We start from the raw sequence: 6,568 nt of genomic DNA, 5'->3' as shown, positions 1-6,568 counted from the left end.
AGGATCAATATAACTGAAAGATACAACAATGTTAAATCTGTATGTAACTAACCACATAATTTCAAAGCAAAAATTGAGGGAATGAAAAGAAAAGATGATCAGGCCCACAAACACACCTCTCTAAGTAACAAATAGCACAAAAGTAACCAGAAACAACAGAAAAGATTTGAACAAGATTACCAAACAACGTGATTTAATCATTACTTACACAATACCATATATGAAAACAGCAAACCAAATTATTTTCAAGTATATATGGAAGATTTATCAGAATAGATCATCTACTGAGCAATGCGAACTATCTTTACCTCATCGTATTGCCTTTACTCCTTTATCAAAGATCAGTTGACCATATTTATGTGGGTCTATTTCTAGGCTCTTTATTCTGCAGTATTAATCTGTTTATTATTCTTCCAACACCACATTTCCTTGATTACTGTAGCTTTATAGTAAGTCTTGGGGTGATGGTAACAAGCCTTCAACTTTGCTCTTCTCCTTCGATGTGAACTTGGCTACCCTGGGTGTTTGGCCTCTCCATTTAACTTTAGAATCAGCGTTTTGATATCTACAAAAATATCACCAGATTTTGATTGAGTTTGCAATGAATCTATAATCCAAGTTTGGAAGAACTAACATCTAGACAAGATTGAGTCTTTCTACCCATGAACATGGAACAGCTATTTACTTTCTCTTTGATATCTTTCATAAGAGTTTTGTAGTTTTTCTCCTATAGATATTGTCCACATTTTGTGACACTTATACCTAAGTATTTTATTTTTTGATGCCCTAATATAAATGGTAGTATGTTTTAATTTCAAATTCTCCTTTATTTGTTCCTGGTGTATAGAAAAGTGATTGACTTGTAGATTAACCTTGTATCCTGCACATTTGCTATAATTGCTATAATTCTTTGGTAGTTGTAGGAAGTTTTCTGTTGATTCGTTCAGTATTTTTACCTAGATGATCATGTTATCTGTGAACAAAAACAGTTTATTTCTCTTTTCTCATTCTGTATGCTGTATACATTTTAATATTTGTCTTGTCTTAGCACATTACAGTACAGTGTTAAAGAGCACTAGGACTTCTAGGGCAGTGTGTAAAAAAGCAATGATGAGCAGGGCTGTGCTTGCCTTGTTCCTGATCTTAGTGAGAAAGCTTTGAGTTTCTCACCATGAAGTGCGTTGTTAGCTGTAGGTTTTTATAAATAATACTTTACCTAATTGAGGAAGTTCCCCTCTATTCCTAGTTTACAGAGAGTTTTATGATAACCAGGTGTTGGATTTTAGAAAGGCTTTTTCTGCATCTATTAATACAAACATGTAATCTTTCTTCTTTAGCCTGTTTTTGGTAACTGAATGCACATCTTTTTATTTCTTCAGATTCAGAGTTTGTGATTTAATTACATAAAGATGAAGAACCCATTTTGCAAACTAAAAATATTTACTTATTAAAACTGTTAATACTTTAATAAACTACACAAAAAATATAATGAACTTGTGTGTATGTATGTATGTAGTTTATAGAACTGCATGTCAGGCCAGTTCCCTGCAGAGAGAATTCCCAGCATGGCCTCATTCATCTGTGAAGACCCAAAGCAATCCTTGCTTAGATGTACACATTCATCTACTTGTCCACTGCGGTCAGCCTTCTACTTCTTGATGGTTTCCTTCCGCTATGGATGTGCTTGTCCAGTTGTCTGCTTCTTATAACAGATATTTACCTTCCTCATCCACCAGCCATTGGAGGAGGACTGGAGCCACGCAGATGATTGATTCGACCTTTCTTAAGGGAAGATTTCCAGGTGCCCTCTTCCATCATCACATCATCACATCTGGAATTAGATGGGTTTCCATAGCCTTTTCTTTTATTCACATCTTGCTGCAGCAGAGTTTTATACAACAAAACCACAATCTGGGCTATCCTGCAGAAGAAATCTATTATCAAAGATAATCACCATGGAGACTGACTCCGGCTGTCCAACACTTGGCTGTTGGAGGTATAAACCATCACGCCCTCTTTCCCCGCTTCCAAGAGGCTGGGCTTCTTTAGCCTGGTGATGCAATGGATTACATTAAATCCATCTTCAAATATTGAACTAGCTTTGCATACCTGGGATAAATCTTGCTTTGATGTGATATATAATTCTTCTCCTACATTGTTTGATTTGATTTGCTAACGTTTCACTGGGGATTTTTGCTACTATCTTCATGGGAGATGTTAGCCTAAAATTTTCTTATAATATCTGTGTTTAGTTTTGGTATGAAGGTGTTACTTGACTCATAAAACAGGAAGTATTCCCTCTGCTTTAATATTCTGAAAAAGTCTGTAAAGAATTGATATAATTTCGCCCTTAAATGTTTGGTGGAATTCACCAGTGAACACATCTGGAAATGGTACATTCAGTTTTGGTAGGATAATATTAATGATTTGATTTCTTTAGGAGAAATAAGCCTATTTAGATTGTCTATTTATTTCTGTGCATGTCCTTACCAGATTGCATCTTTTAAAGACTTGGTCTATTTCTCTAAGATACAAAATTTGTAGGCATAGAATTATTCATAATATTCCTTTTATATCCTTTTCATAGGCATGCATCTGTATGATGTCCTCTCTTTCACTTCTAATATTTGCAATTTTTGTCTTTTCTATTTTTTTCTTAGCCTGCCAGAGGATTTTTATTTTACTGATTTTTTTCAAATAACCAGTTTTGGGTTCTTCTTGGATTCTCTTTATTGGTTTCCTGTCCTCAGTTTTATAGATATTAATCCTAATTTTCATTATTCTCAGTTACTTAGGGCTTGATTTGTTCTTTTTATAGTTAACATAGTATCTTACACTGTTGATTTTATATCTTTTTTCTTTTGTAGCATTTGCATTTCATGCTATAAATTTCCCTCTATACACTGCTTTTGTGGCATTCCATACATTTAGGTGAGTTATGTTAACATTTTCATTTGTTTAAAGTATTTTTAAAATTTATTTTGGGATCAATTCTTTGACTCAGAAGTATGTGGTTTAATCACCAAATTTTGGAATTTTCCAGCTACCTTTCTGTTATTGATGTCTACTTTAATTCCATTATGATGAGAGCAGATATTACATGTTTTCCATTATTAAGTGTGTTAAGGTATGTTTTGTAGCCCAGAGTATAGTCTATATTGGTGATGTGCCTTAGAGCTTCAGAAGAAACTGTTACCTGCTGTTGTTGGATGACCAGTATGCCCAGGTAATTGATAGTGCCCTTGAGTTGAGCTATGTCCTAGTAATTTTCTGCCTGTTGGATGTGTCCATATCTGATGAAGGGTATTAAAGTTTCCAACACTGATACCTGATTTGTCTCTTCCTCCTTGCAGTTCTATCAGGTTTTGCCTCATATATTTCAATATTATTTGCCATGTACACAATTAATACAGAATCATAGCTACTTGTGCTTATTTAATTTTGCAGAAATGTTTCTTAAATTTCAGAATATTACTGGGATACACACATTTTGGTTACATGATTTGCTTTTGTATATTCTAAGTCAAAGTTATAAGTTCTTATATTTTTCCGTTTAAACTATATGTGTTTCTATATTTCAAATGGATTCCTAGTAGAAAACAAACAATTATATCCTCTTTTGTATTCATTGTGACAATTCTTATATTTTAATTAGTGCATTTGGACTATTAATGTTTAAGGTGATTCTTCGTATATTTGGATTAATAGCTACCATATTTGCTGTTTTCTATTTGTTGCCTGTGTTCTCTGTCCCTGTTTTTGTCTTCTATACTTTTTCTTTCACTATTTTTTTTTTATTAAATTAAATCATAGCTGTGTACATTAACACATCATAATGGGGTATGATATGCTGGTTCTATATACAAATTGAAATACTTTCACCAAACTAGTTAACATAGCCTTCACTGTGCTTTGTTAATTATTGTGTTAAGACATTTATACTCTACACTTAGTAGATGTGACATGTACCCTTGTAAAATGCACCGTAGGTGTGGTCTGACCAATTACTCTCCTTCCACTCATCTTTTCCCCTCCCTTCCCCTTCTCCCTCCTCTTTCCCCTTCATCTTGGGGTGTAGTTGGGTTATAGCTTTCATAAGGAAGTGTGGGTGCTTATATATTGTTTTTTTTAATTAAATCACATTTATGGAGTACAATGTGCTGATTTGACATACAATGTGGAATGCTTATGTCTTTTATGACTTTAATGAACATTTTATATTACTACATTTTATCTTCTTTCTTAGAGTATCAATATTTTTTTTTAACTTAACTTAGTGGTTGCCCTTGAGTTTACAGTATACATTTACAGATAATCCAACTCCACTTTTAAATAACACTACCACTTCACAGGCATAAAAATATCATATTCAAAAAAATAAAAATGAACTAAAAAATAAACATCATATTCATAATTCTTCCCCTTTGATTCTTATATCATTGCTGTTGTTCACTTCACTTATACATAAGCACAAGCCTATACATGAGCATCCATAACTGAATACATTCTTATTATCTTCAACAAACTGCTATTAGATCACTTACTCATTCCCTGATAACCTTCTTTTCTTAAATCTGAGTTTCTGTCCTTTATCATTTTCATTTTCTCCTAATAATTACTTTTAACACTTCTTGAAATGTAGACATCCAACAACAAATTTCCTCAATTTTTGTTTGAGAAACTCCTTACTTCTCCTTCACTTTTGAAGGATAATGTTAAAGGGTAACGAATTTCAGATTGGTAACTCCCAACATTTTGAATATTTCATCTTATTTTTTTCTTGTTTATGTGGTTTCTGAGGCTACGGCAAATTTGTTTCTTATCTTTCTTTATAGGTTTAGGTTTTTCCCCTTATCTTCTTTTGATATGGGGTTCCCTCATTCAGGGTTGGACAGGGACCCCCATTTCCTAGGCCTGTGCAACTTCAGATAAGCCACACTCTTCTCAAGCCGAGGCTACTAGTTTGCCCAGAGCTTGAAGGACTGCATTCACTTGTTAACACACTCATCAACATTGAAAAGGTGTCTTCCATCTACTAAGTCCTCGCCAAAAATATAATTCTCAAGATTATGCATTTCTCTAGGCAAAATATCCACATGGAGACTTCCCACTTGAGTCTTCCCCTCTGCCAAAAGCACTGGTACTTTTTATTCCTTCTGTATTCCTTTCTGTCTAACAAAGTCTATCTTACCACTGATCTGGAGTCTGTCAGTTCAAATCCCCATGACCAAAGACCTACTGAAGAAAGAAATTCTGCCAACACTTCCAAGATTTTTTCTTTAGCTTAGATTTTCTTAAGTTTGGCTATGATATGCCCAGGTGTAGGGCATTTATCCTACTTAGTGTTCTATGACATTAGTGGTGTCTGACATTAATTTGGAGAAATTCTCAGCATTATGGTTTTTATGTATTGCTTCTTGTTTTTTCTGTTTTTTCCTCTCACATGGAATGATACTCCCAATACATGTATGTGACATTTTATAGTTATCCCACCATTCTTGGACATTATGTTCTGTTTTGTGGGTATTATTTTTAGTCTTTTTTCTCTTTGCTTTTTCAGTTTTGTGTCTATTGTCATATCCTCAAGCTCAGTGATTGTTTTTTAGCCATATTCAGTCTACTAATGAGCCTATGGAAGGCATTTTTATTTCTATAAAAGTATTTTTGATCTCTAACATTTTTTGTTCTTAGAATTTCTATCTCCCTGCTTACATTATTCACTTGTCTTGCATATTGTCTATTTCCCATCAAATCCCTTAGCCCAATAATCATTCTTTTTTTAAATTCTAGTCTGATAAATTTAACATAACTGTCATATGAGACTCTGGTTCTGATGCTTATTCAGTTTTTATTTGCCCTTCAGGATCCCTTGTAATTTTTTGTTGAAAGGCAAACATGGTGAACATGATGTACTGGCTAAAAAGAACTGTAATAAATAGGCTTTTAGAATATAACAGTGAAGTCTGAAGGTAGGGAGAACATTCCATAGTCCTATGATGAGGTGTTAGTATTCTGGTAAACTGATGCCTCTGGACTGTGCACTTCCCTGTGAATTTCTGCCTCTACTCCTTAGTTGGGACCTAGTGGCAAAAGCCAGCTGGAATTGAGTATCTTCCTTCCCTCAGGCAGGTTAGGCTCTCACAAAGCCCAGGAAGTAGGCTCTTAGAAAACAGTTTCTAATGAATCAGACCTTGCTAAAAAGAACAAAATGTTCTGGTGCATTACACTATAGTTGTTTTTTCTACCTCCTGCTGAAAAAAGAAGTGGATTTTTTTTTTTTCAATGTTCTCTATGAGAACCAGGTTGGGCTCCTAGAGTTAAAGTTCAAAAAGTATGGAGGCTAGGCTGTATCCGGGACCCCTGGAGTGTTTAACTCTGAGATCTGCCTTCAGTGAGCCTCCAGCAATTCATCAATTACAGCTCAGATTTTTCCACTATAGCACGAGTTTTCAATTAGGTGTTCTACTCATGGGTTTTAATCCGGTGAGTTGTGTTCTCTGTATCCACCTGTCTGTCTGTCCAGTTGGAGAGCAGTACACTGCCCTGTGACATCAATTCTCTGATAAAG

General features: G+C 34.5%; 1 pseudogene; it reads right to left on the bottom strand.

The window, feature by feature from the left end:
* Positions 1-1,716: 1,716 nt before the first annotated feature.
* LOC100948799 lies at positions 1,717-2,007 on the bottom strand (annotated as a pseudogene).
* Positions 2,008-6,568: the final 4,561 nt, after the last annotated feature.

Source organism: Otolemur garnettii, unplaced genomic scaffold, assembly GCF_000181295.1.
Source record: "Otolemur garnettii isolate 467f Iridium unplaced genomic scaffold, OtoGar3 scaffold00274, whole genome shotgun sequence".
Classification (NCBI taxonomy): domain Eukaryota; kingdom Metazoa; phylum Chordata; class Mammalia; order Primates; family Galagidae; genus Otolemur; species Otolemur garnettii.
This window is presented reverse-complemented; position numbering and strand designations above follow the sequence as displayed.